Source organism: Oxyura jamaicensis, chromosome Z, assembly GCF_011077185.1.
Source record: "Oxyura jamaicensis isolate SHBP4307 breed ruddy duck chromosome Z, BPBGC_Ojam_1.0, whole genome shotgun sequence".
NCBI classification, from domain to species: Eukaryota; Metazoa; Chordata; class Aves; order Anseriformes; family Anatidae; genus Oxyura; species Oxyura jamaicensis.
The window spans coordinates 62,480,710-62,490,821 of NC_048926.1; the positions used below are offsets into that span (position 1 = coordinate 62,480,710).

The following is a 10,112-nucleotide window of genomic DNA, read 5'->3' on the forward strand; positions in this document are numbered from 1 at the left end:
CTAATTAATTTCCTAATTGGCAGCTGTCGAATTGTTATTATTTTTAATTAACTGATCAAACTAATCTCATTCTAAAACGAGCAACATTTCATCATTAATACAGAAGTTAGATCCTGGTATTTATAGGTTAGGACAGGCTAAAATGAAAGGCAAGCCCTACAAGATCTGCGCAAAGCCTGCGCACGTCTGGCTGCCTCTGTTTGCACGCAAGTGTTCCTCGCTGTATGCACAAGTCAATATTTCCAGGCACAAATGCCTTCACACTGACATAACCCTGGCCTGAACACATACCCGATTCCTACATGCATTTTTCAGTATGGCTTTCATCCGATGTTTTCTCTGAATGTTTCTCGTGGGCGGTTTGGTATCTATGTAGGAATGAATCAAGCTACGTGTGCAGTTTTGCCCAGGAATGCCCTTATGTTCTCCTTCTCTCTCTGTTGAACGTTAGACTCTCCAAGGTAAGTTTTGCTTTCTGACAAGAGAACAACGATTTGTATAAACAAGTACAAGCTGCTTTCAAAGCAGGCTGAAGAGCTCGGTTGGATTCAACCAGTTGATCCCTACAGACTCTGTTTATGCAGCTGTGGCTTTCTACAAACTTGCTGCGTCATATATGTACCAAATAAATATAACTTACTGAGAAGTATCAGGGGCCATAAACCCTGGAGCAACCGAGAAGGTATTAATAGAAAAGTGGTCTACAGGAGCCCAGGCTATATTAGACCAGGTCCTTGTCAGGCTGAAGCCTGGCAAGTGGAAACTCTCCAGGAGGATTTATTCCTGTGGGGGAAAGGGCTGTGGGAGGATGGGCAGCACCGGGCCCCTTGTTGCGAGGAGAAGAAATTCTTGAGAAAAAGCTGTTGTACCTGCAAAGCCGGGCCTGCATGTCCAACCACTGTTTGCTGTAGTTTCCTACAGAGTTTACAGAGGGATGTCCCCTCTCCCACTCACCCCCCTCATCCACCCCCTCCTGGGTCCAGGCAGGGTGTCTGCATTTGCTTGGTGTGGGCCTTCCCAGCGCCACTGAGACACAGGGCAGCCTCCAGAGTGATGAAAGTGCCGGCAGAGGTACTAAGCCCACTATGGTGGGCTAAGACCTGGAGTTTTGACACTGCTTTTTATTCCAAGGAATACAAAGGAATAGAGGGCTGGGAGTCAGCCTGAGCGACGTCCGGTGAGAAAGGTGAGCAGCAGCACTGCTTTGAGACCACCACCCGCAGGTCCAGATGGCCTGTCCTAAAACCCACTCATATCAGAAAGACAGCGTGCTGGGCAAAGTCAGGGCACTCTGGTCCAGTGCGGAAAGGCCAGTCCTCAGTAAGTGCAGGCTGTGCTTTCCGTGGGGCCAGGCTCACTGGTGGCAACCTCCAGGCCCTGCGGAGCGGTGCCAGCATGCTCAACGTCTCCGCGCGTGGAAAGAGCTGTTCCTGCTCCTCGGGAAATGCTGCATAATGGGTTTTGCTTCTGCCCCATGCATTTCATGAGATAAGAGCAGCTTGTTAATTTTAATGGCCCTGACGTCATTATCAGGCAGGGATTTACTGAAAGGATAATGGGGCACTACCTTTAGCACTAACCCTGTGGTGTGCACACACCCAGCCACATAACGCAAGTGGTTCCGCTGCCTGCGTGTTCACCTGAGGACTACAGTCCACATGTGTTTTTTTTTATTATTTTTTATTTTTTATTATAATAAACATACTCGGCTTTAGTGTCTGGAAATTGTACTAGCAACTTCACTTGCTCTCCAAGAGTCTTCTCGGTGGGTGCTGTGGAAATATCAGCTTCTGCAAGTGGTTGAGAAAAGAGAACTTTATTCTTTTTCATTTCAGAAATACCAGAGAACATTCAGATTTTCAGTGGGCTAGTAGACGCAGGAATATTTTTTCTTCCTTGTTTGTGTGTTTATTTTTAAACTGATGTCCCAAATCTTTCAGCCTAGGCAAATTTTCAACCTGCTTACATTTTACATTAATGAAATAAAACATCCCCAAGTCTATTTATTGTAATCAAAATCAGAATACACATTGGCATTCGGTTGGTACTTCTAATCTGTTTTTCTCCTTATATAATGACACACATCCCTGTTCAATTAGGTGACTCATCATATACTTCATCAGCAGTGTGCTCTGAAAAACAGAGCAAAATGCATTCCCAGCAATTAACTACTTCTTTAAAAAGTTATAATCAATCAATGTTGATAAAAAGAAACAAGGTTAAGCCCCATTTATGTCATTTAAAATGATAGTGTGGTCTATTTCACTGCACCATTCATTTTTAAAATGGCAGCATGGTTTGTGATTCATATCCATACCCCCTGTCACAAAATCACATGTTTAATTCCATTTAACCACCTACATACATTGACTTGCTTTTCACCTTTATTGTTTGCTCTTTCATGCTTCACTGAAGCTAATGTGGTCCTCTAAAACAGCAATGAGATATGTTTAATATTTATTTTTTTATTTTTAAATTGCACTTATAGGCTGCCAATTATTCTCCAAGTTTGACGCACAGTTAGCTTGCTAACGTTACCAGAAAAATCCAACTCTGCTAAAAGCACAGCAGACATGTCTAAGAAGAGGGGTTCTTGCGTTTCGCAGAAGTTGCACCACAAGCAGCACAGAGTGAGGCTGGGGTGCTCCCACTGATCAGTCCCCTCCCAGCACATGGGGCCCTGCAGCTACAGCCAGGTTGTACACGTGGAAGATCCCAAGGCTGGAGTCTCAGCCACATGGATTGACATCCGATTGCTCAATTAGTTTGACTCTGTGAAATGTCTTAAACTTTTTAAATTGATGGACAGAGGGAGGTCCTTGCATCTGTCCATGCAGGAGAAAAGGCGACAGACAAATCTAGGATACAGACCTGGGAGAAACTCAGTTAAAGAAAGAGCACAAGTCATGGTAAAAACAAAAACAAAACAAACAAACAAACAAAAAATACAGCACCAATTACTGGGAAGGGCCCCTAATAACTTGGGGGCCAAGGTTGTGCTTGTGTTTTAACAGAAGCCAGTCCTAGATGGGTGTCAGCACCATGAGTCCGGCCAGCCGTCTCATCATCTGCCTTAACGTGATCACAACACCCTCCTCCGCTGTTTGCACTCCAGCTCAAACAAAAAACAACATATGGGAGGGTCCGGCTGGCATATGCAGGACACACCAACAAGGAATTCAGGAGTTGGAGGGGCAGCCAGAGCTGCCCAGATTTCTTAATTTGTGTTAATCATGGTTTTTTTATGTTAATAAAGAAGAGGGAGATGTGGGAGTGTGGCCATGGGGGTCGACAAGCCCCGTGGTTGGTGATAACATCAGACTCTTAACGATGAGGCCATCAGGACTGTAAAGAGTTTGGAGGAGGGAACAAAAAGGGGTGACTCAGGAGATACCTTGCCATGTTGGGTTGCTTGTTCTCTGGCCGTTGGGGCATGGAACGGTGTTAAAAATTTATTAGAGCACTTAATACCTAGATATGGGATAATCCAGTACATTGATTCTGATCAGGGCACACACTTTACTTCTAAAATAATACAATTATAGGATTCTAATAAAAACATGGAAAGAAGAAAGCTTATCTCCCCTCTGGGAAGGACCTTTTCTTGTTTTATTATCTACAGAAACAGCTGTTAGAACTGCTGAGAAAGGATGGACACATGTCACGAGTAAAAGGTCCAGTGGAAGAGTGGAAAGTAACATCGGAACCAGGAGAAACTAATCTAACTATCAGACGGACTTGAAGAAGCCTTCATCAAAGAGTATAAGATAAGTTGCTATGGGAATTTTATTGTAATTACTCCTGTAAAATTAGTAAACAGAGAAACTCTTGAATAGATACCTAATAAGGGAAGAGATTTATCAATAACAGGGATTAGTTAAGCATTATCCCCTGGAGGTAACAGTAGGCTATCTGCAGTGTACACCCTTTTAAGATTAGGGAAGAGGACAAGACCAGACAGGGAACTGGTGCTGCGGCTGGAAGGTCTGCCAAGGGCTGCAACCCCTTCGGGCTGTGACCGCTGAGCACTACGGCCCTTACCGGACCTCTTCTAGTCCTACCTGGGGTGAGTTTCTTGGCCTAAGCTACAGCCAACAACTGGAGTCAATGTACAGTAACTACTAGAAAAGGATGCTTGAGCTCCCAGACATTGGTGTATCATACTGTCTATGACTGTAAAGGCCAGAAAAGAGGAAGCTGCATTTTTAACCTAACTCAGTATGCTCTATGCAGAGAGGTGACAGGACCGCATGCTATGATCCAAAAGAACTCCCTTATCAATATTGGGTAGAAATGAAGACAGATTTGAAAGTAGGCAAATTAATTGGAACAAGTGAAGTTGTAACCACCCTGAATACCTCAGTGTCGATAACCTTTGATGCCTGTGATATTATAGATGAAGACCCATATACTGATTGTGGAAGCCTGAGTTGGAGGAGATGTTCTAGTAACCAGCCGAAGTACATTTGTTCTAGAAAGGGTGGAACAGTGGCTTCTACATGTTACAGTGATTGGATAAGAGATTATCCATGGGACAAGAGTTATCATTACTGTGGATCCTCAAATTGGGGTTGTGCTTGTTGGAGAACGGATCCTGGGGCTATTGGACCCCAATAGATATGCTTAATAGAATAAGTAGGTTGCAAGCTGTAGTAGAAATAGTTGTGAATAAAACTGGAGATGCACTCGGATTAATTGCAAAACAAAATACCAAGATGGGAACTGCTTTGTATCAAAATTGCTTAGCTTTAGATTATTTGCTAGCACAAGAAGGAGGAGTCTGTGGAAAATTTAACCTTAGTAATTGCTGTTTAGAGATTGATGATGAAGGAAAAGTTGTGAATGAACTTGTAAAAAGAAATGAAGAAAATTGCACATGTCCCAGTTCAAACTTGGAATGAAATCAATTTAAGAGAATTATGGAGGGGCTTTATGGGTGGTGGTTGGCTTACTAGAATCAGGATAGTTGTATTGGGAATATGTGGAGGGTTGTTTAATAATTCAATAATTCCATGTTTAATACCCTGTTTTACCAGACTAATACACTCGGTTATACAAGGAATGCAAATATCTGTGGTACGTGTTGACCCAGAACCAGGGTAAGGGAAAATCCATTCCCTGATGATAATAAAAACAAAAGAAGAACCAAAATTGGTACCAATTTGGCAAGTATTGACTCAATTGGAAACAAACAAACAAACAAAATGAATCAATACCATGAAAAAAGGAAATGGGGGATTGTGAAATGTGTTAATTTGATTCGTGTCAGTATCACAATGCTAGGGCCGCGTGATGAAATATAACCTTCCATTTAAGAAAAACAGAGTGATTAGTGTACATAGTTCTTGTATCATGCAAAGGAACGATCCAGCAATTTGTGTAAATAGAGGGTTTGAAGGGCGAACATTGAGACTCTAGTCTGGGAGATAAGAGGACCAAGGAGTTTTTTTTTAGGAAACTGCAGACTTTTGCATGGGACGCTGCACAAGCCTCTGATAACCAGCAAAGAGATCCACCAAATAAGGAGAAAGGGGGAGTTGAAGGACGACCGAAGGACAAAGCCTGGGAGGAAGACTACGAGCCTTCAGCACAAGAGACCCCCAGAGAGACCACCAGAGACTGATACGCATGCGTCCGGAGAGGGTTCGGATTCCGGGAACTAATTATAATAACCCTGCCTTTTCTAGGAATAGTGATGAATATATATTAGGCTAGGAGCATAAAAATCAGCCACCTGATGTAACAGGTGTGTGTCTTGGTGGAGCAGAGACTCCCGGCGCACCCAGCGTTGTTTGCTTGCCTCTATACGCTTAATAAGTTACAACCTTTAATTAGAATCCTATTTGGGACTCAATCATTTATCACAACTCCCCTGTGCAAGCATAATTCAGAAAGTGTTTTAAGTGGATGTTCCAGTGAAAGCTGTTGTCCAAACCGAGGAGCAGATCAGGTTGATTGTCATTATCAATTTCAACCCTCCAGCCTCTCAAGCCAAGCCATATAGGCCTTGGACATCTAGGCTAGGAACTTTAGTTTTAAATAATATGAGGAATCAGAGCACGAGGCAGATGCTCATATGTCATCTAAACAACTGAGACTGGTGGGTGCAGCACCATGCCCTGCTGTGGGATCACTGCCAGGTGCCAGGTACGTAAAGTATCACACCCATGGGGTCACAGCTCACAGGACGTGGGCCTTCATGGCACAGCTGTGTATCTGGCAGGAAGGGAGATGGCTTTTAGGTTCCTGCAACATGAAAAGAAGTGCTTCTGCAGCCTTGAGATTTATGTACCCAGTATGAGTAAAGAGCTGACGTAACATGTGATGCCAGTGAGAGATTTACCCCAAAGAAAAATGGGATGAAAGTCTGACCCAGACATTTTAGGATTTTAGCTACAAGATATAAAGTATTGCAGAGCCACTATTAGCTCAGTGGGTTGTTCCCAAATATTATTAAAATCCATACTTAAATATAATGTGTCATACTTATTTTTAAGCAGTCAATAAAAAAAAATAATATAATACTACAAATAACTCAGAGGATGAGTAAACGTAGGGTTAATTTTGTGAGGAAGGCGTTACAAAAATGTTAACAAATATAAAAATTGAAGATATCAGAACAGCTCAGAAGAAGTTTAACAAGCCAATCTGTGACAAGCTCTACCACAAAAACAATGCTGGAGATTTCTCTCTAATAAATAGACATATCCTATTTGAATGACTTACTTGTTTTTGCCTTGTCTAGTGAATTGAGATGTTATTTAGATTCAAGATTTAGGAATTAATTGTATTTTTTTTTTTTTCTGTGTGCATTCATTAAAGCTGATTAAACTCATGGGTTACTCCTGAGTAGACTCTTTGGCTCATTGCTATCCCTTTTTCACAGCACTGCTTCCCCAAGGCTTACTGCAGCTTGTGCTCAGGGACTGGCTGCTTGAAAGCCATGCAGCGAGGAGGAATGAATGGCAATGAGCCAGCTATACCAGTTGAGCATCACTCTTCAGATGAATGACTGCACAGACCTCGAAGACCTTCTCTGATGCACAAATATTGGTGTTTGGAAGAAAGGATTGTCAAAGAGCAAATAACAGGGGTTCAATCCAATGAAGCCAATAAACTCATCACACATTCACTAAGCTTTAGTGACTCACTGTGCTGTCACAGCCTAGAGATTTGTGCAGCCACCTATTAATAAGTATTATTAGAATCAGAGCCGAACCTCTAGTTATCATTCATACCCAAATTTTTACAGTAGAAATGTCACAGCACTGAAGTACTGCCTAATTTCCAGAGCTTTATTCTGGTTCAGATAAGTTAAATATTAACTTCACCACTAACTTAGTCTCCCTGGCTATACTGTTGTTAACTAGGTTAAACACATTTAGTTAAAGCCCAAGTATATCTTTTCCTCTCAAGCAGAAAACGTTAAATCAAAACATTTAGTTATAATATTTTTAAGAGGTATATTTTCCATACCGTGAGGAAAAAATATTTATGAGCCTCAGCAAACATGTCTAGTAATTTAAACTCATACAGCAAACAAGAGTGGCTGACAAATTGCCTCCAAATTGGCTGCAGTGATGTTTTTTCCTCTAAAATACATCAAGTGAAACATCAAATCAGCCAGTTTGCTAGATTCGTGACTGATGGAAATGTTTTCAGTTCTTACCCAGGGTAATTCTGCTAATTTCACTATGAGTGAAACTGAATTGTGCATCAGTGGAGGCGGTAGGAAAGCTAAAGGTCAGTGTTTAAATTTGGCAGCTCCCTAATCTACAGTGCATCTAGAAGTCAGCCCACCTTATCTAAGAAATGTGTCACCACCAAGAAGGAAACAAAACTGCATGAAGCAGAGCACATGCGTTAAGAGACCACCTGAGAAGTTCCCAGCATGAACATCACAGCCGGGCTGAGGCAAAACCCAATGGCTGGAGAGGGAGTCCCTCCAGGTGTAAGGGCTCTGCACCCCTACCTCATCCCATTTCCTGAAAGTCTTCTCTGTGCTCAGAGGAGCATCTGTGCAACAAGTAGCTTCCCGATCTTAATGGATGCTTTTCATACTTGCCCAGTCGGGATGAAACTCAGTATACTGGTGCAAACTGTGCAGCTAGTAAGGATGTAAACATTTTGCCCAAGATACAGAAGTATATTTATATGAGGCATTTACCCACCAGAGCTTCATTACAGAACTTGATTAAGGTAATAGCAGAGAAATTTAGGGAGTTCTGGCACAGCCAGTCATCAGATGTGGTTTTGAGCACGAGAGCAGATGGACGGACAGGACACGTTACCTCAGCGGCACACGAGGTTGTGAAAGCACTGATCAGAGAAAGAGGGAAGAATGATGAAGTTAACATAGATACAGTAAGCAGAAATACTGCTTTAATGAATTCTTTTGTAAAATGAAATGACTACTATGAAAGGAAAGAACCAAGGGATTTCCACTGCATGAGCTTTAGGACTTGTTTTGACACGGCAGTGATAGCGGAATCGTTTAATAAGCTCAGTGCAGTGGGGTAAAGACAAAAACAGGTATTTAAAACTCACAGAGTAAGTGTCACAACTGAGAGGAACACAAGAGCTGGAGGAGCTTTCAGTGCTGCAGTGCCTTGCTTGGCAACATCATAAAAAATAAAAAGATTGAACAAGAATAGAGCTGAAGTACAAAAACAGCGAGAGAAAGTTGCTAGAGCTTCTGAGGGAAGAAACCCCATGGGGATACCGTGTGGAGGCTTCTGCATGGTGGAGGGGGTGCCACGTCACACACATACACACATAAAATAATCATGTATTGGGAGAACTGAGGAGAGACAGGGGAGGGTAAACCTACGCTACATACAGGTTGGAGAAGCCTGTAATTAGCTGAGAGGTGTTAACAACAGCTTCAGCATAGTAATTCTAACAGTGTGATATGGTTAAGAAAGACCAAATATTTAAAGGAGAAATGGAAATACCACCCAGAAGTAAGCAAATACCTACCTCTGCTCAGGCCTTCTCCTGTCTGTCCAGCCAAAACTTGTTGGTTTGTGCACCTTTGTAACACACCTCTGCAGTTTTCACCATTACTGCCTGCAGCACTGGTATGAGCTGGGCTTCACGAGGCCTTGCGTGCCAGCAGGGAAAGGCTTCATTCAAAGAAAAGAAATACAGCCCTCCTCGACACCTGGCAGATGAGCTCTGCCACAGCGCTGCACTATGGCTCTGACACCTGCACAGCCTAAACCAGTGTGCAGCAGGCACACTGTTATAAAATGAGCCTTCCCTAGGCTCCTGGGAGCCGATGGGTGGAAAGTCACCAGTTTGTTTGCCTTCAGGAAGTGTCTGGCCTCGGCTTTCTTTGCTCTGTGACAAAAGTGAGACTTTACAGAGGATCAAAGGAGCCCTATCTGCACCAGGCATCTGCTCTGATCTCACCTCATCATTACGGTGTGATCCACGGCTGTGTGGAGTAAATGCCCAGTTCAGGGTGCCACCTAGTTATCCCGAGACTGCCTGTAAACCATACAGTATCATTCCACCAAACAGGTGGCTGAAGAAGACAGTGATTGCCCGTTTTTTCTCTCCCCTCAGTCCAATTTCTCACTGCAATTGCTGCAGCTGTTTTTCAGCTCCCTCCGTAGAGGGAAGACTGAGTGAAATAATTACAGACCTTCTCTGAGTAGTGCTCCGTGAAGCACAGACAACACAGCAGCATGTTTACTGATTTGTCCCCATGAAGAGGAGCAGCTGAGAATAAACCCAGGCAAACCCTTTTCTATCTCACAGTCTTTAGAAACTTGGAGGAATTTGTTTTTCAACCCTGTATTTTTCTGTTCATGTTATCGTAGCTAAGTGTATGGTAACCCAACATTTACCTCCTTAAGTAGCTCCGAGCCCTTTGTGACTCCTACCCTTTCCTGTAGCAATGTTACAGATCACAACAGGTTGTTCCAACTCCAGTTGATTTCTGCTGCACCAGATGCTCATTGCATTCCTGCCTTGCACTTGCAACCACTAATTTGGTTAAAAACAAATGCTCAGTCATAGAATAGCCTAAGAATAACGTTGTGCACTTGCAAAAGTAGGGGCTTAATGCACTGTTTTGTGAAAAATAACTTCCTAATTTTCACACC

General features: G+C 42.9%; 1 long non-coding RNA gene across 1 annotated transcript; it reads right to left on the reverse strand.

Annotated features, from left to right (window-relative positions):
* Positions 1–1,696: 1,696 nt before the first annotated feature.
* Positions 1,697–9,588, reverse strand: LOC118156625. The gene is made up of 2 exons (XR_004746350.1): positions 5,869–9,588; positions 1,697–2,772 (listed from the first exon to the last, which is right to left on the reverse strand). It is a non-coding gene; the product is annotated as an uncharacterized LOC118156625 (long non-coding RNA).
* Positions 9,589–10,112: the final 524 nt, after the last annotated feature.